Source organism: Ovis canadensis, chromosome 12 (assembly GCF_042477335.2).
Source record: "Ovis canadensis isolate MfBH-ARS-UI-01 breed Bighorn chromosome 12, ARS-UI_OviCan_v2, whole genome shotgun sequence".
Classification (NCBI taxonomy): domain Eukaryota; kingdom Metazoa; phylum Chordata; class Mammalia; order Artiodactyla; family Bovidae; genus Ovis; species Ovis canadensis.
Genome location: NC_091256.1, coordinates 82657300 through 82677457, shown reverse-complemented (window position 1 = coordinate 82677457; position 20158 = coordinate 82657300). Strand labels below are relative to the sequence as shown.

General features: G+C 47.3%; 1 long non-coding RNA gene across 2 annotated transcripts; it reads right to left on the bottom strand.

Annotated features, from left to right (window-relative positions):
• Positions 1-1305: 1305 nt before the first annotated feature.
• On the bottom strand, positions 1306-19927 carry LOC138415752 (uncharacterized). Of its 2 annotated transcripts, XR_011247393.1 has the most exons (4): positions 18625-19927; positions 15158-15282; positions 2521-2566; positions 1306-2050 (listed from the first exon to the last, which is right to left on the bottom strand). It is a non-coding gene; the product is annotated as an uncharacterized lncRNA (long non-coding RNA). The 2 variants fall into 2 exon arrangements; XR_011247394.1 differs by lacking the exon at positions 18625-19927 and having other exon boundaries at positions 15158-17858.
• Between the last annotated feature and the right edge of the window lie 231 nt (positions 19928-20158).

Below are 20158 nucleotides of genomic sequence, written 5' to 3'. Positions count from 1 at the left end.
GGATGAAGACTATGTGGTTCATATGTACAATGGAATATTAGCCATACAAAAGGACGAAACAATGCCATTTGCAACTACACAGATGCAACTAGAGATTGCCATACTAAGTGAAGTAAGTTACAAAGAGAAAGACAGATATACAATATCCCTTATATGTGAAATCGAGAATGCAAGGCAGGAGGAAAGGCCCTGAAACAGTGGCGTGGGGCGGCACTGCAGTAGCTCAGCCTGGCTCAGGGGGGTTCACCCCCGAAAGCGACCTTCCTTCCTTCCTGTGCCACACAAAAGAGGTGGCAGAGAGGGGGCAGTGTTGAAATATGCATCTGGGACCGGAAGCACCAGAAAGGGACGTCTGCAAGGGGACCATGAGCCTTTTTGTTCCCCTGGTCACTTTTGCTCTTGCCGGGAGGTAGTGGGCTGGGTTCAGGAAGGCCGCCTCCTGGAGGAGAGCCGAGTCCAGTCCCAGCAGCACCTGGGGGATGGGGCTTGCATTCTGGTCCACCCTCAGCCCTTCAGTCTATCTGCCAGCTCCAGGAAGCAGGTGCAGCTGCTCTGCTGGTATGGTCTGAAGTCCACTGTCCTGGGGACAAGCACCTCAACCCACCTCCTCAGCGGGTCTTCTCGTGGTCTTACTTTCTTCCTTTTCTTTAAAAAAAATTTTTGTCCACACTGATGGGCGTCTTGGACCCTAGTTCCCCGACCAGGGATCAAACCCATGCCCCTGTATGGAAGCAAGGAGTTTTAACCATTGGACCACCAGGGAAGTCCCACCTGGTCTTACTTTCACACTGCCTCTAGCGTATTTTCCTCACAGGCTTAAGAGCTGTGTTAACAGATAACCGCTAGCAACTAAAGAAAAGGACCTACTTTTGGAAATTGTACCTGAAAGCACAACTGCTACATAGACCTCTGTGTGGGGTTGAAATACGTCCCCCCAGAAAAGTTATGCTGGAGTCCTAACTACCAGTATGGCAGAATGTGACCTTACTTGGAAATAGAGTCATTGCAGATATAATTAAAGACAAGGTCATTCAGGGATTTCCCTGGTGGTCCAGTGGCTAAGAATACACCTTGCAATGCAGAGGACGTGGGTTTGATCCCTGGTCAAGGAATTAAGATCTCACATGCTGCAGAACAATCAAGCTGTGCACCACAACTAGAGAGTCCACGCACCACAGTGGTAGATCCTGAATGCTGCAACTAAGACCTGAAACAGACAGATAAGTGTTTGTAAGAGAGACATAGCTAAAAGGCAACCCATAGGATGGGAGAACATTTGAAAAAAAAAGAAAAAAGACAAGGTCATTTCAGTGGGTCCTCATCTAACATGACTGGCGTTCTTATTAAACAGGGAAATTTGGAGACAGGTACACAGGGAGAATGCCCATGTGATGCTTTAAGCAGAGAAAGGTCGTGCTTCTACAAGCCAAGTCATATCAGAGACGTCTGCAGACCACCAGAAGCCAGGAGAGAGATGGAACGGGTGCTTCTCACAGCCTGTAGAAGGAACTGGCCCCGCCCACACCTGGATCTCAGACTTCCGGCCTCCAGACCTGTGGGGTGTCAATTTCTGTTGCTTCCTCCATCCGGTGTGTGACATTTGTAAGGGCAGCCCTAGCAGACGAATACACCTCTGTTCATATGACTGCGTGGGCAGGACACCAGGCCCCACCTCTCACACCTGTTGAAAATATTTCTAGAAAGAAGGTTCAGGGAGCTGGGTGTCTCAGAACAGAGTCTTTCTTCTGGTTTCTCCTCTCAAGTTCCTATTCCAGCTTCTCACCAAGTCATGCTTGGCACTCTCCAGGGCCTGCCTGTGGTCCTCTGCATTTGGTCTTTCGTGTCTTCATCTGTTTGTCCACGGCCCACCTGTCTCTTCTTTCAAGACATCTTTCTTGCCCACATCCTGTGTGCAGTTGCTGTTCTAGCTGTTTGGCAACGGTGGGAACAAGGCTGACAGGAGTCTGCCCCCACAGTGCTTTCACACAGTCAGAGGACAGGGTGTTAGTGAAACAGTGCCGGTCAGGGTCAGTTTAGACAGTGGCCAGAGCTGCAATGACAGAAGCGGCAATTAGCTGAGAGGGGCCTTGAAGTCCCATCACCGTGACCCTGACCCCCATCTGCTTCCACCAACTGAGGACAAAGACAACTCAGTTATAGGTAAGTAGCCTCGTAGAGCTCTGAAGTGTCTCGCCGACTTTGAAAAGTTCTGCATCTTGGGTACAGACAGGGCGGTGAGTTTGTGTCTGCCCCACCCTTGCACCTTGTGTTTTGGGGAGACATGCTGTCTAGCCAAGATGGCAGGGATGCCTTGCTCATGCAGTGGCTGGGTTTCCTAGGTGAAGACCATGAGCTGACAACACCGGGGGTTGGGAGAGGCTCAGGTGGTCTCTGCAGGAGGCCGGGCGTCCTAAGTGTGGTGCGGGGCAGTGCCACTTAAAGGGTTCCTCCTGGGACCACGAGTGCCACCCGCTCGTGCGCCTTCAAGAAGTGCAAGTCCAGGCTCCCCGCCAGACTCACCGAATCAGGACCTCCGCGGTGGGAGCCTCAGGAGCTGCTGCTGCTGCTGGAAGGCGAGAAACACTGGTTACGGTACAGTTATGGTTGTTGGACAAATGCAGTCCATTTTGAGAACCGGCTCTCTGGTCCGTGAGGTCTGGTTCTCCTATCTTATAAGGACATAAAGTGCAAGCGTTATTTGCTCAGTTGTGTCCGACCCACGGACTGTCGCCCACCAGGCTCCTCTGTCCATGGAATTCTTCAGGCTAGACTATCGGAGTGGGTTGCCATTCTCTTATGCAGGGGATCTTGCCAACCCAGGGATTAAACTTATGCCTCCCTCATTGCTGGTAGATTCTTTACCATCTGAGCCGCCAAACAAGCCCATACTACCACAAGGTAGTACCTAACTTCCAGTACTAACTTCTAAAGTTATGCAGAGGATTTTAAATAACGCATGTAAATGCCCGGGGCCTGGCACACGTACAGTAAACACCAGCTAGCTCTTCTCTTATTATGACGCTTTTCTCCTGTCTGCTTACGGACAGCAGGGCTACCTACCCAAAGCTTTGGAGGTTGTCGAACACAGCAGCATGAGCCGAGGCGTCCTCTCTTGATCGGGCTTCCTGGCTCACTCTAGTGCTGTTTGCAGCCCAGCAGAACTGGTGAGCTGGTCAGCTCACTGCCTTGCGGCCCCAAGGGTTTATAAGCCAAGAGTTGTCAGAAATCTGGCCTCAACTTGCTTTAAGAAATATGGCCTCAGATAAGGTTACACGTGCACACCATCCTCACAAGACTGGATGGTGCAAAACCCGTGCCTTGTGCAGGGTCTAAAGAGAGAAGGCTGTGGGCACTGGGGCAGACACAGGAGGCGGGGGTGACGTCTAGGTGTGGTACCTAGGTGTGTGTGAGGGTGGTGACGTCTAGACGTGTGCGAGAGGGAGGGCGCCCCAGGGACCCGGGAGGGTGGGAGCACAGTCTCGGTGTTTGAGTCGCCTCTTTGACTTCTTGATTCGGTCTCTTTAAGCACCTCTGTTCATGTCCCCAGGGAGTAGGAGGTTGGTTGAAGCTGCAGTAAAGCTCAGTGCTTGAACCCGCTCTGCTACTGCTGGGGGCACCCACCCAGAGCAGTTAGGAAAGGCAAGGTAGATGTGTGCGCACATGGAGCTAATTCCCAGGGTGTGTGTTTCCTGAGCCCTGCCCCCAGCCCTCTGCCGGGAAATCTTAACTGGGTGACCCTGGACGGGCGCCTTCATGGCCTGAAGACTCCCAGGGTTGGCCACAGGCTGCAACTGGGCAGAGACCGGCCAGCCTCCTCTGGCAAGGGACAGATACAGGACTCACTCACCTCATCAGAGGATGTCCTCAGCTCCAAGAATTCCCTGGGAGGTGATCCTGTCTCCAGACCAATATGTCAAGGTCACCCAGCCCCAGAGGAGCACCCACAGCCCAGTTTGGAGTCCTTGCCTGTTAGGATGAGGCCCCAGAGAAGCCAGGGTGTGGTAGCCTCACCTGCACGCACAGGTAGCACCTTCCTGCTCTGTCCCTGGGTTCCGTCTGCAGGGGGCGCGCCACCATAATCCTATCCCAACCCTTGCCCAGACAACCAGCAAGCCTCCGTCCAGCCCGCTCCTTGGAGTGCTCTCCTGGCCTTCCCCCTGGGCCTCAGGAAATGGGGAGAGAGGGCTAGCATCCCAGCAAAAGATGCGCCAGGTCAGGGACAAATCAGAGAGAAAAAAGGTCATCTATTCCTGTTGCCCTCACGTCCAAGTATGTGTTTTCTCCAGTGATCTTTGTCACATTATTTATATGTCTTTTTGTTATCTGAATTCTTGAAAATCACCTAAAACTGTTGATGAAAAGGAAATTTTCTTAGTGGTCATCCACTCCTTCTCTCGTGGCTTCCGTCGCGGTAAAGAGTCTGTCCTGCTGTGTGTGACACTGGGTCGGGAAGATCCCCTGGAGAAGGCAATGGTAACCCACCCCAGTACTCTTGCCTGGAAAATCCCATGGACAGAGGAGCCTGGGGGTCGCAGAGTCGGACACGACTGAGCGACTTCACTTTCTTCCTTTCACTCCTCCTCTTAAAGGGGGTGAGATGTGATTACGGGAAGAAAATGCTCCCCAGGGCAGGGCACGGTCCTGTCTATGACACGTGGAGGGGGCTGGGGTCTGGAGGACCTGGTGAGCTGGCCACTGCGCCCATTTGGCCTCTGCCCCTCTCTCCTGCCGCCCTCTTCCCCTAGTCCCTGCCCACAGAAGAGGGTCTGATGGTCCTCTGTTCCTCCAGGAGCCCCCACAGAGGTAAGGGAAGCAGGTGAGCACCCCCCCCCGCCCCTCTTTCACCTCAGCTCCTTGGCACAGTCACCCTCACACCACCTCCCGCCCAGCTCTGCCATCTGGAGGCTCCCAGACCTTAGGTTGTCGCCCCTCCCCGCACACTGGTGCTTTTCTCTGTCTTCCTAAAGCCAGATCATCCTGTTGGATCTGAGAGCCCCACGCAGACCACTTGCTCCTGCTGAGAGTAAGCCCCAGGTCTGAATCTGCAGCCGCGCACATCTGCGTGATGACCTGGAAGGCCTGGGGGCTTCAGGCTTTCTGTGCGGCGCTTCTGTTCCTGGCGGCGGTTAGGCGCAGTGCTGGACCCTGAGCCCGCCCATGGGTATGGGTCTGCTATGACTGTGTGTCCTTGAGCACAGCTCCTCATCTATTGGCAGTTGTTTGTTTTTTTTTTTTTAATTTATTTACTTGGCTCCACTGGGTCTTTGTTGTGGCATGTGAACTCTTAGTAGAGGCATGTAGGGTCTAGTTCCCTGACCAGGGATCAAACTGGGTCCCCCTTTACTGGGAGCTCTGAGTCTCTTAGTCCCTGAAGCACCAGGGAAGTCCCTCCTCACCTGTTTTGTTGTTGTTATTTTAATTGTAGTAAAATACAAATAACTTAAAATTGACCATTTTCATGTGGCATTAAGTTCATTTGCATTGTTGTACAAATCACCACCACACATCTCCAGAATTCTTTTCATCTTGCAAAACTGACCCTCTGTGAAATTCGGCCACAGGCTACAAAACGGATGAGCCTTGAAGACATTATGCTAGGTGAAGTAAGCCAGTCTCAAAAAGACATATACTGTATGATTCCATCCTTATGGGGCTTCCCTGGTGGCTCAGAGGTTAAAGTGTCTGCCTCCAATGCGGGAGACCCAGGTTCGATCCCTGGGTCGGGAAGATCCCCTGGAGAAGGAAATGGCAATCCACTCCAGTATTCTTGCCTGGAGAATCCCATGGACGGGTATGGGGGCACCTTAGAGTCAGAAAGTGGAATGGTGGGTGCCAGGGGCTGGGTGGAGGCGGAGCTGGTGTTTAATGGGTACAGAGCTTCAGTTTTGCAAAAGGCAAAGTGTTTTGCAGATGGATAAACAGCAATGTGAATATATTTAACACTACTGAACTGTACATTTTTTTTAATGGCTAAGATGATAAATTTTATGTTGTGTGTAATTTACGATAAAGAAAAAATTTTAAACTAAAACAACAACAACAAAAACTCCCAAAACAAAGCTGGAACGTCTGTACCCTCTTCTCATCTCTTTTTGGCTGGATTTCCTCATTTGTAAGCTGGGAATAAGCATGCTACCCCTCTGATAGCATTGCCATGAGGATTTGCTGGGTAATATATATAATGGGTTCAGGGGCTTCCCAGGTTGCTCAGTGGTAAAGAATCCACCTGCCAACGCAGGAGATGAGGGTTTGATCCCTGGGTTGGGAGGATTACCTGGAGAAGGAAATGACAACCCACTCCAGCATTCTTGCCTGAAGAATCCTGTAGACAGAGGAGCCTGGCAGGCTACTGTCCATGGGGTTGCAAAGACGTGACTGAGAGACTGAGCAAGCCAGCATATGTAAAGGGTTCACACTGTGCCTGGCCATCTGAGTGCTCTGGTGTCAGTTATTATCATTATTAGTGTTTCCAGTTGAGAAGGGCAGGAAGGGGGCAGATTAGATCTACTTTTCAGACAAAGGGGACAGGGATAACAGGATGCCATAGTGGAGGTGTGGGGGTCGAGAAGACGAGTCTATTCTGGCACTTTGGGAATCTACCCCACAAGACGGACTGAGTCCTCAAGTCTTGTTGTCCTGAACATCTGGGTCCCAGCAGAACTACTGAGGCCTCCTGATTATGTAGACTCTAAACATGGGCTCCGGGTGTTGGTGATGGTCAAAGAGGCCTGGAGTGCTGCAGTCCATGGGGTCGAAAATTGTCAGACACGATTGAGCGGCTGAACTGAACTGAATCATTTTAAACTTAAGTACAGCAGGCTGAAATTTCTGGGTCTTCTTCTGCCTAGCAAAAGGGTGAGCTGAATCTGCTTTGGCACAAACCAGATAGATCGAGTGCAAGAGAATTTCTGAATTGAGGAACAGAATAAACGACCCCCAAGTCCTTCCACAGGGCTTTCTGGGAATAGGGTGGCAAACTGTCTCAACTTCTAGTGGAGTAGGTAGATCCTCATAGCAATTTTTAAAAATGTATTCACTTTAAAAGCCTTATGAAAACATAAAATGTAATTACATGTAATAAACAAGTGTATTAACAGGAAAGAAATCAAATCCTTGGGGACTTGGTCCAGTGGTTCAGAATCTGCCTTGTGATGCAGGAGACACCAGTTCGATCCCTGGTCGGAGAACTAAGATCCCACATACCTCAGGACAACTAAGCCTTCAAGCCACAACTAGAGAGCCTGTAGCCGCAACAAAGGATACTGCATGATGCAAGAAAGATCTGATGCAGCCAACTAAATGAATAATTTTTTTTTAGTTTTTTAAGAGAAAAAGCTTTAAAAAATAATTTTAAAAAAATCATACCCTTGTGAATCCGAGAAGTAGAAACCCCAATTATATTGAGATCCTATCACAGTGAATCCTCGGTCCTGAGCTCCTGAACTGTCCCCCTCACCGTCCCTGCTCCATGACCCTGACTGCAGGACAGCGACTGGGCAGAGTCCCCCCATTACCCAAAAGACGCAGTTGCAGACAGGCGGCAAAGACTAATGAAGCAAAGGAAGGAGATTACTCCAAGGGGTTTTCCAGCATCTGTCGGACCAAATGTTTTCTGACATTTGTATCAACTCTCAGGGGCTCGGGCTCCAAGTCTTGTAATGACCTTATTTCCCCTAACATTCCCCCCGGGGCCAGCCCCAGCCCACAGGCAAGCACGGGGGTCTCCTAGGGAGGGGCTAGCAGTGGGGACTTCGGCCTGCTGCCTTTGCATCCAGTGTCCAAGGTGTGAGTGTGGATGGGGTGGGCTTCATGGCTGCCTAGGAGTAAGGGCTGTGGGACCCCCTCAGCGCCTCGGCCCTTCTGGCCCACCGTCCTTAGGCGAGGGACTGCAGCAGCGGTGCTGGGAGCACTGGAGACATCGGTTTTTCTTCTTTCTCATTTTACAGCTTTTTGAGGCTTATCTGACACACAACAGTGAAGTGAAAAAGTGAAGTTGCTCAGTCGTGTCCAACTCTCTGCGACCCCATGGACAGTAGCCTGCACCAAGCTCCTCCATCCGTGGGATTTTCTAGGCAAGACACAATGAAGTGCACCTATATCAAGTGTGCGTTTTGGTAAGTGTGACACATGTTCCCCATGAAACCATCACCACGAGCTAATGAATATATCCACTTTCCCCTCCAGTTTCCCCCCTCTCCTCCACACCTCCCTAAGCCCCTGCTTTAGGCAGCCACTGGTCTGCTTTTTCTCACTATAGATTCGGTTCATCTTATAAAATTTTACATGAATGGGATGGTGCATTATGTGCTTTTTTTGGTCCAGATTCTTTTCACTTGGCTTAACTATTTTGTGATTCGTCCATTGTTACACGCATCACTGGTTCATTCCTTTCTATAGCTGTGTAGAAGTCCACTGTATAAATACCACAGTTTATCTGTCCACCTAACTGCTGATGGGTATTTGTGTACAGGTCTTAGTGTGAACATGTGCTTTCATTACTTTTGGGTAAATACCTGGGAGTGGAATAGCTGGATCACGTCTAGGTGCATGTTTGCTTAAGAACCATCTCACTATCTTCTAAAGTGGTTGTACCATTTTTACGTTCCTGCTGGCAGTAGCTGAGAATTCCAGTTGCTCTGCATTCTTGCCAGCTTTTGGCACTGAAGGTCTTTAATCATAGACATTCTAATAAGTGTGCAGTAGTAGTACCTTGCAGTTTTGATTTCCATTTCCCTAACTAATGATTTTGAGCATCTTTTTTGTACGCTCATTTGCCATCTGTGTATTTTCTGTGGTAAAGCATCTATTTGAATTTTTGTCTACTTTTAACACTGGGTTGTTTGTGTTTTTATTACTGAGCTCTGAGAGTTTACAAAAATCTATAATTTAAACCTGAGTCTCTCATCCAATATATGCATGGCAATCTGTAACTCATCTTTTCATTCTCTTGATGGTATCATATGACAAGTACAAGACTTTGATTTTAAGAAGTCCAGTTTATCAGTTTTTAATGGATCATGCTTTGGTGCCATGTCTAAAAATAATCTTGCTTAACAGAAGTTCACAAAGGCTTTTTCTTAAGAGTTTTTCCAGATATTTCATAGACTTGGTTTTCCATGTATGTACCATTTTGAGTTAATTTTTATATATGCTAAAAGGTACAAATCCAAGTTTACATATTTGCATATTCATATCCAACGGTCCCAGCACCGTTTGTGGAAGACTGTTTTTGCTCCGCTGACTTGCCTTTGCACTTTTGCAGAATATCAGTTATATATGGTATTCTTTGGAATCTAGGATTGCCTAACAAAATACCACAAACTTGATGGCTGAAAACAACAGAAATGGACTCTCCCAATTCTAGAAAAGTCAGAAGTCTGAGACCAAGGTGTTGGCAGGCAGTACTGTCTCTGGAGGCTCTCGGCCTCTTCCAGCTCCTGACCGCTCCAGACATTCCATGGTTTGTGGCAACATAACTCCAACCTATCTTTACCTGGCCCTCTTCCCAGGTATCTCTGTCTTCCCCTCTTATAAGGATGCCTGTCATTGGACTTAGGGCCTCTCCTTAATCTGGGATGATCTCATTTTAAGATCCTTAACTTAATTACATCTGCACAGACCCTTTTTCCCAATGAGGTCACAATCACAAGTCCCAGGTGGACATGGGTCTATTTGGCTACTCTAGCTTTATGATACGTTTTGAAATCAAGTAGTTTTGGCCTCCAACTTTGTTCTTTTTCAAAGTCGTTTTGGCTATTCTAGGTTCTTTGCATTTTTCACGTGAATTTTAGAGTCAGCCTGTCAATTTCTATTAACAAAAAAAAAGGCTAGTGGGATTTGGGGGAGATTGTGTTGAATCTGTTTGGGGAGACTTGACAGCTTAACAACCTTGAGTCTTCCAAACTATAACCAAAGTATATACACTCCTTCTTTAATTTTTCTAAGCAATGTTTTGTAGTTTTCAACATACAGGTCTTTCTCATCTATTGTCATCCTTATTTCATATTTTTTGATGCTATTGAAAAGGGTATTGCTATTTTATTTCAATTCTAGTTGGTCATTGCCAGTGTGTAGAAATCCACTTTGTGAATATTCACTTGGATCTGACATCTTACTAGACTCACTTACTAGTTCAAGTCGCTGTTTCATAGAGTCAGTAAGATTTTCTTCATAGATGATATTATCTGAGCATGAGAACAGTTTTATTTCTTCCTTTCCAATATGGATTTCTTTTCCTTGCCTTATTAATTGGCTGGAACCTCAAATACATTGTTGGTAAAAGTAGTGAGCGAGTGTGGACATTCTGCTGTGCACCTGATCTTAGAGAGAAGGTATTCAGTCTTTCTCTAAGTACTGATGTTAGTTGTAGTAAGGGTGACCAATTGTCCCAGATTTCGCTGGACTGAGGGATCTGCCGGGATGTACCACTTTTAGTGCTAAAACTGGTATGTGCTTGTGTGTGTGTGAATGCTAAGTTGCTTCAGTCGTGTCTGACTCTGCAACTCTATGGACTGTAGCCCTCTAGGCTCCTCTGTGCATGGGATTCTTAAGGCAAGAACACGGGAGTGGGTTGCCACACCCTCCTTCAGGGGATCTTCCCAACCTGGGAAGCAAATCTACATCTCCTGCATTTCAGGCGTATTCTTTATGGCTGAGCCACCAGGGAAGCCCCAAACTGGGATATCCCTAGATAAACTGGGACAGTTGTTCACCTAGTTGTAGGGCCAGTTTCAACGATTTTTTTTTCTCCTTATCATGGGTTGTATTTTCTTGTTTTCTTTGCATGCCTGGTAATTTTTTTTACTGGATGCCAGACAGAGGGAATTTAACTTTATTGGGTGCTAGATATTTTTGTATCCCTATAAATGTCCTTGAACTTCTTCCAGGTTGTGGCAGTTTTATCCTTTCAGATCTTTTAAGATTTATTAGGTGAGATGAAAGCAGTATTTAGACCAAGCCTACTTTCTACTACTGAAGCAAGATCCTTCTGAGTAATCTCCCTATAAATTATGTTTTTTTTTCCAACCTGACTGGTGGGAGTAGGAAGTATTCTCAGCCCTGTGTGAGCTCTGGGCACTCTTCATCTTTTGGGGTGGTTCTTTCCCCAGCTGTGGGTAGTTGCCTCATACATATATGCTAATCAGTGCTTTGCTGAAAACTTGGAGTTTTCCAGGTTTCTCTCTGCGCAGCTCTCTCCTCTTGGGTACTCTTTTGTATGTACTATGTAGAAACTGAGGGCTTGAGTCTGCCCAGACTACCAACTCCTTCGGCTTAAACATTCTCTCAAGGCTGTACATTGGGGCATCTTTCAGGCATCGCTGACCTTTGTTGCCTGATGTCCAGTGTCTTGGAAGCCATCATTTCCTTTGTCCCACCATCAAGCTAGGAGCTCCCAGTAGGTTCTGTGCTTTCTCTTATCAGATTGGGGCTGCTTGAGCACGGAGATCTGGGCCCCCTCCTTCCTGGCTACCCTTTCTTCAAAGTATCTTCCAACAGATATTAAGTCCATCCCGTTAACTGCATGGTTATTCTCCCCCAAGTACATAGCTGCTTTCATGTGACACAGATTAGCTTCCGTCCCTCAGATTGCCCGTTCTTCCCTCAATTGTTCCCAAGGCCACACCTCCTCCAGAAAGCCTTCCTAGGTGGAGTAAGATAGACGATACAGCCCCTTGCCACACCATCTGCCCGTGAGTTAATGAATTTTTTTCCCTTGTTTACTCATGTCACAGTGACTTCTCAGAACTTCCGCCCCCAATCTTGCACAACTTCAGGGGGTGCCCTACACTTGCACCCAGTAGTTGCAAACTGAGGATGGGTTTGCAAGTAAACACTCTATGGGCTTCCTCATTTCTCATCTCCAATCACACCATTGTTCTGCTTGGAATGCTCTTGGAATGTACATTGTCTTGTTGAAATTCCACTGAAGTCATAACTAAATGCAGCCTCAATGAAACTATGCCGGTTTCCTCAAAGGGTGGTAGCGACTTCCTTTTTTTGTAGAGTTTTTTTTTTTTTTAATTGGAGTATAATTGCTTTACAATATTGTGCTAGTTTCTGTTGTACACAACATGAACCCCCTATATGTAAACATACATCCCCTCCCTCCGTTTTTCATTTGGTTGGTCTATTTTAAATTGGAGAATAATTGCTTTACATTGTTTTCTTAGTTTCTGCTGTACAATGATGTGAATCAGCCGTAAGTATACATATATCCCCTCGCCTTTGAGCCTCCCTCCCCCATCCCAGCCCTCTGGGTCATCGCAGAGCACTGGGCTGGGCTCCTGGTGCTGCTCGGCAGCTCCCCACTGGCTGGCTATTTCACGCATGGCAGTGTATATACGTCAGTGCTACTCTCTCAGTTCAGGCCCCACTCTCCTGCCCTCTGTGTCCACAGGTCCTTTCTCTCATCTGCATCTCTAGTCCAACCCTGCAAATATGTTCACCAGTAGCATTTTTCTAGATTCCACATATATGAGTGGTAGTGACTTCTCGGCTATGTCTCACCAGAGTCTGCCCTTGAACACGGCTGGTTGTGTCCAGGGCTTTCTCCCTGATTGGAGTGTGCCTTTCGTGAAGACAGGGGCCATGAAATACTCATTTCAGTATTTCTGGCTTTTAACACAGGGCCTGGCCCGGCAGAAGCTCAGTGATTGTTTGAGGAGTAAATGACCAGATGAACCAAGGTCCAGTGGAAGCTGCAAAGAGCAGACATCCTCAGCTCTTCTGGGGAAGCCTCGGGTGTAGCAAACCAGAGTCCTTCAGGGACTCAAGACAGACTGAGCAGAGGGGTGGTTGCGGATATTAGGACACATGTGTCAGCTCTGGGCAAAGCCAGGGGAGTGGCAAGACTCAGTTCAACGTACAACCCACTGTGTTAACGTCGTCACATTGCTGGACACTAAAACCTGGCAGAGGAACACTCAGTGTGTTTGAGAAAGAGGATGCCCACCAAGCACACCTGCACTCACTGGGGTGTGCACAGGGACCACTTAAGCAAGCAGGAGTTACCACGTGCGGTCACACCCACGTGGAGATGTGTGGACGTGCACTTGGATGGCCAGGCGTGTAGAGATGCACACGAGACTTCCATGAAGATGCACACACACACAAGCTTGGCAGGTTTTGAGAGCCCACAAAACACAGCGAGTGTGATCACAGTTGTTAAACAGCAGAGAAGTGAGAGTCTGGGGCAGATGCTTGGGCTATCTCCTGATAACCAAAGCCGAAGGATGCTCAGAGGTGTTGAATTCCTCCCCGCCTTCCTGTCCTCTTATCCAGAAAGGAGGCTGGGACTTTAGCAAGACCTTTTCAGCTTTGCCCTGAGAACCACAGGGTCTGATGCTCAACAGCTAGAAACAGCAAGTGTGTGTGTGTGTGTGTGTGTGTTCTCCATCTGTCCAGGAGCTCCCAAGGGCAGGCAGCGTGCCCTCCATGGTGAGGCTGAGCCTTTCTTGAGGGAAGACCCTCCCTCACCTGGGCCCCTCCTGAGGGAGCAGACATTGCCTTCTTCTCCTCACCTTCCCAGGTGCCCAGGGCCCCGAGGGAGTGCTTCTAAGCTGGGCTTCTCAGTGACCTGCGGCACGCTCTCCCCTACAGATCTTGGGAAATTCTGGCTGCTGAGGCCCCAGGGAGCCACCAGGCTTCGGGGTTCAATCACTGCAGGTTCAGAGCTCAGAGGCCTGGGCAGTGATGCTGTCCAATCCCAGCTGCTGGGTGCCCAGGGCCAGTCCGCTCAGGTTTCCAGGCAGACCGGGATGGCTAGGGAGTTGTTGAGAACCTGAGGTTTCCTCAATAATTTACATCTCTGCTTCTCCCTGGATGGGATCGCATGGCCCCGGACAAAATTGGTGAACACTTAGCTGGGGGAACTTGATCTCCTAGGTCAGGTGACAACAAGGGGAACAATGTGAGGACTGCCTTGAACGCTGGCCAGCGCTCCGGGAGATCTGGACTCAGTGGGAAGTGGGTGACCCAATAGGGCTGCTTCAGCTCAGCGGTGCCCCGTCTCTGGTGGGGGATGGAGGGTGATTGGGGAAGAGAAAGCTGAACTCTCTGTGGCCTTAGGAACAAGATGGAGGCTCTATTTTGCCCAACCTCACTGGCCTGTGGGCTGCTGAATGAGGTCACTCTGGCATGGATGCCCCATTTCCACTGCCTCTGCTGCTGAGTTGACTAAACTGGAGTGATCACATCGGTTCTCTGTTCTCCAGCTGGGTTCGGGGCTCACGCCCTCTCCATGTGGCACGTCTTGGTTGTTCTGAATCTTCACCACTCTCTCTCCACTGGCTCCTTTCCCTCAATATATAAACACATTTGGGACTTTGGATTTTTTTTTAATGTTTGTTTATTATTTATTTTTTTTTGGCTGCACCAGGTATTAGTTGCCACACACGGGATCTTCAATTTTCACTGTGGCATGTGGGACCTAGTTCCCTGACCAGGGATCAAACCTGGGCCCCCTGCATTGGGAGTGCAGAGTCCCAGCTACAGGACCACCAGGGAAGGACTTTGGAATCTTAAAATAAGTCCCCCTTGATCCCTCCAGTCACCAGCCCACTTCTCTCCTTCCCTTCTTGGAGAGACTGAGGGCACCCCACCCTCTTCGCTGCCCACTGCCTGCAGTCCACAGGTCTCCACCTGCTACACTGACACAGAGACCCCTTCTATGATTTGTAGACCCACAACTCTCCTGGGCACCTGAATGCTCCACAGATGGACTTTGAACTTGTTATTCATTCACCAGAGGTTTATAAAGCACTTTCTTTTTGCCAGACATTGAGCTGTAAGGTGAATACAATGAGGATCAAGGAGCTTATGATTTGATGGTAAACAGAGATGTAAGCCAACTCTTATGGATTTGATTAGGAAGGGATGCAGTTGAAATCTGCCCAGAATGGTATTCACGAGAACCCAGGGAAGTGTACCAAACAGGGAAGGGAGGAGCAACTGGTCACAGTAGGCTTTCTGGAAGAACTGGGTTGGAACTGAGTTTTAAAGGATGTGTAGGAAGTGGGTAGAAGAAACTGGAATTTTGGTTGCAGGACTCTTTCAATTTTAAGTGACAGGATTAACTTAAGCACACCAGAACTTAAGTTATATAACCAGGAAGACTGACTGGGAGAAAAGCCTTCACATCTGCTGCTCTCACACTCACCTCTGTTGTCTCTCCCGCCGTGTTAGACCCATTCTCTCCTAACCAGTGAGCTTCCTCTGTGTTTCAGTGGGCAAAAGGAGCATGGCCACATGAAGTTCCAGGCTTATGTCACTTCAGTGTGTTGGCTGTTTAAGAAAGAGAAAACTATCCCAGCACCATATATAAAATCCCAGAGAAGGGCTCACATTGGTCCAGATTGGGTCACGTGCTGATCCTGGACCAATCACTGAGGGTTGGGATACTATGCTTAAAGAGGCTTGGATCTCCTGCCCATCCCTGGGGTTGGAGAGAGCAGGATACTGTGATATTCCATCAGGATCGCGTGGAATGAAACAGAGAAAAGCCAAAGGAGAGGATACTGAAAACACAAAAACAACAGATACCCCAATAGAGAACTTTCTAAACAGAGAGAATCACATGTTCAAAATTATACAACAACCATGGAATGTGTCTGGGGAATTACTAGTAGTTTCAAATAGCTGGATCTGTGGATGAACTTGGTTGAGTGGCAAGAAATAAACCTGGAGAAGAAGAAAAAAAAAATGGAGAGCCACATGTGCTGAACAAGAGTTTAAATATTTTCTTAAAAGCTATGGCAAATTTTTAGAAAATACTCTATCAGATATTTATATGGTCGAATTCTTATATTTGGGGGAAAAAATCCTTTTGACCATAAACCTGTTCTTTTCTTCCCAGTTTAAGTTAGTGGCATTCTTATCTTGCCAGTTCCATGAGCTGAAATCGGTGGCAGGGGTGAAAGGGACAGGGTTACCACCCTCAGCCAAGTCCTCCTTGGACCCCCTCCCCATTGGCCATTCCTTTCCATTCTATGGCACTGTCTTAGTTCAGGCTTCAGGCCCAGGTCTGTTCTTGCAAGGACACCTATGATGGACCCTGCAAACTTAGACCGAGGCATCCATTCTTCCTGGGAGGTTTCTGTGCTGCTGCCCAGGCTGGCTTAGACTGGGTTCTCCCTGCTTCCACCCATAGTACACACTCTCCTCACAGCAGCCATCTCTGCATTGTTAACTGTACCATCTGGCTCTAACCATATGCTCTGTGTACACAGGCTCTGTGGATGCCTCGGGTGTATGACCTGGTTTTTCATTTCTCATCTCAGCTGCACTGATGCTGTCCAATACTCTGTAGACACTAGGTAAATATTTGTTGATTAATGAAAAGACAAATGAATAAATGAACCTCACCTCCTGACACTAAGGCAAATTTAAATGCACCCATAACTGAAAAAAAGAGTTATAAAGCCTTAGTGAGGCTTTGAAACAAAGGTGTTTTCCTCATCAACTTCCAAAGCTCATGTTCTTTTTCTCTATCCTTCCAGGTCCTCTTTTCAATTTCCCTCTGCCTAAGGAAGTGTGGACAGGGAATGTTACCTGCCATTTCAGTAAACAAGGAATGTTGCCCATCATCTCAATTCTACAAAGATCAAGGCATTAGCCACTGCAACCATTCACCCACGATGCACCCTGAGGGGAATTCAGGATGAAGAGAAACAGGACACGTTCTGTGCTTTGGATGCTGACCCTGGATAGTTAAGATACATATCTAAGGAATAAGTGATCCCAGTTTCTTGCATCTTCCATACATAGAAAAAGCACTAAGATCACTACCTTGATGTGTCTGTTCTTTGTCATTAGCAATAATCTTTAGATCTAAATTTAGATTATTCTATTTTGTTCAACTATATGTCCAGCAAAAAACACCTTCAATATATGCTGGTGCCTCCCTTACCAATTCAGAGCAGTTCCTCAGAGCTATCTGAGAGACTAGTTTTCCAGGCTATAGTCCTTAGTGGGTCCCCAAATAAAACTTAACTCACAACTTCTAGGCTGTGCATTTTTCTTCAGCTGACAGAATTTTCTATCTTGTCTAGCCATGCAAACTGAAGTCTGTAATGTGTGTGTGTGTGTGTGTGTGTGTGTGTGTAGAGGAAATGCTTTGTAACAAATTCCCCCAACATTAGTGGCTTAAAATATTACACACACCTTATTCTCAGAGTGTCTGTGTATCAGGAGGCTGGGCTCAGCGGATCTGAGCCCTCTGTTTTGGGAAATCTCACCCAGCTGTAACCGGATTTCAACTGGGACCTGATCTACTTCCAAGCTCCTTGACATAGTAGTGGCAGGGTTCAGTCCCTTGCTGGCTGTTGGCTGGAGGCCACCCTGGATTCCTTGCCATGTGGGCTTATCCACAATGCCAGCTTCTTTCATCAAAGTCAGCAAAAGACAGACTCAGCAAGATTATCTTTTGTAACCTAATTGCAGAAGTGGCACTCCATAACTTTTGCTGTGTTCTGTTGGTCAGAAGCAAGTTACTAGGCTTGTCTCCTGGTCAAGTGACAGTTGTGAGCACCAGGGGATGCAGTCACTGGGGACCATCTTAGAAGTCTGCCTGTCACAGAGTGTAGCCATTAAAATCATGAGGCTATTTGAATATCACTTTTGCTCTTTCCTACTGAATTTAAAGAGAGCTCTGTCAACACTTCTGTGCTAACCCATTGATTAAATAAATTTATTTAAATATGAAATACTTTGCCATCTAACATTAAATTGAAAACAAAATATGATTTCTAACTTTTTTTACTGACCTCCTTATTGTCAACTGAGTTTGTTTACATGTTTACATTGCTATACAAAGCCTGAGGTATACATCCCTAAGAAGAGGCTCTGCTTTCCTTTGAATCACGTGTCCATCTCTGGACCATCGAGCGCAGTCAGCAGCGATGCCCTGGCACTCATTTTGGGGCAGGTGCTGGGCCCCAGGTGAACTGTGCTGGGTGGGCGGGGAGGTCCTCTCAAAGTGTCTTCGTCTCCACGGCACCACATAACTGAAAAGGCTGAGCCAACTTGAAAGAAGAGGGGGGAGGGCTGGACAGTCAAGATGCAGCTCCTTCTTGCCCTCCCTGTCTCTCTCACACGCATACAGCGCTTCTCTAAAGGGAATAACACCTGGGTGTTAGGGCAGGAATGGAAATCTGAGGCTCTATGCCCACCTACTAATTAGATGACCATGGAGTGGTTCACGTCTCTCTAGACCCTGGCTTCTCAATGCCTAAAAAGGGAATCAGAGTACCTGTATCTAGAGGGAGGCTGTGGGGGAAGGTGCAGAGGACTGAATAGCGTCTACCCAAAATTCATGTTTACATAGATCTCAAAATACAACTTTATTTCAAGAGTATTTGCAGATATAATTAATTAACTATCCTGAGATGAAATGATACTGGGGTTGGGGACATGGCCTAAATCTAGTGACAGGTCTCCCTGTCAGAAGAGAGGAGGACACAAAGAGACACAGAGAAAAAGGTCAGGAGAAGTGGGAGGCAGAGATTGGAGAGGTGTGTCTATAAACCAAAGGGTGCTGAACATCAAGGAAAGCCACCAGAAGCCAGGAGAACAGAATGGGGTGGTCTCTCCTTCACAGCCCTCAGAAGGAACCAACCTGGACAGTACCTTGACTTCAGGTTTCTGGACTCCTGAAATGTGGACGAATAAGCATCTGTTGTTTAAAGCTGTTCAGCTGGTGGGTAATTTGTTATGGCAGCCAGAGGAGGCAATATTGTTGTTTGGTTGCTAAGTCATATCTGACTTTTTATGACCCCATGGACTGCAGCACGCCAAGCTTCTCTGTCCTTCACTGTCTCCCGGAGTTTGCTCAAATTCATGTCCATTGAGTTGGGAATGCTATCTAACATCTCATCTTCACCTCCTTCTCCTTTTGTCTTCAATCTTTCCCAGCATCAAGGTCTTTTCCAGTGAGTTGGCTCTTCGCATCAGGTGGCCAAAGTACTGGAGCTTCCACCTCAGTATCAGTCCTTCCAATGAATATTCAGGGTTGATTTCCTTTAAGATCGACTGGTTTGATCTCCTTCCAGTCCAAGGGACTCTCAAGAGTCTTCCTTAGCACTACAGTTTGAAAGCATCATTTCTTTGGTGCTCAGCCTTCTTTGTGGTTCAGCTCTCACATTCATACACAACTCCTGGAGAAAACCATAGCTTTGACTACATAGGCTTGGTCAGCAAAGTGATGTTTCTCTGCGTTTTTATACATTGTCTAGGTTTGTCATAGCTTTCCTTCACAGGAGTAAGTGTCTTTTAATTACATGGCTGCAGAATTTGGAGCCCAAGAAAATAAAATTTGTTCACTGTTTCCACTTTGTCCTCTTCTATTTGCCATGAAGTGACGGGACTGGATGCCATGATCTTAGTTTTTTAATGCTGAGTTTCGAGCCAGCTTTTTCACTATCCTCTTTCATCCTCAAGAGGCTCTTTAATTCCTCTTCACTTTCTGTCATTAGAATAGTATCTGCATATCTGAAGTTGTTGATATTTTTCCTGCCAATCTTGGTTCCAGCTTGTGATTCATCCTGCCCAGCATTTCACATGATGTACTCTGCATGCATAAAAGTTAAATAAGCAGGATGACAATATTTAGCCTTGTCGTACTCCTCTCCCAATTTTGAACCAGTCAGTTGTTCCATGTCTGGTTCTAACTGTTGCTTCTTGACCCACATACAGGTTTCTTAGGAGACAGTTAAAGTGGTCTGGTACTCCCATCTCTTTGAAAATTTTCCACATTTTGTTGTGATCCACACAGTCAAAGGCTTTAGTGGGCAATGAAGCAGACATAGATTTTTTTTTTTTAATTCGCTTGCTTTCTCCATGATCCAATGGATGTTGGCAATTGGATCTCTGGCTCCTCTTCATGGATCACAGCCCCGTTGTGGTGAAGGGACTTGTATAACTCAGTGAAGCTATGAACCATGCTGTGCAGGGCCACCCAAGACAGATGAGTCATAGTGAAGAGTTCTGACAAAACATGATTCACTGGAGGAGGAAATGAAAACCCACTTCCGTATTCTTCCTGCAAGAACCCCATAAACAGTATGAAAAGGCAAAAGAAACATAACATTGGAAGATGAACCCCCATGTCAGAAGGTGTCCAATATGCTACTGGAGAATGGCAGAGGGCAATTACTAATAGCTC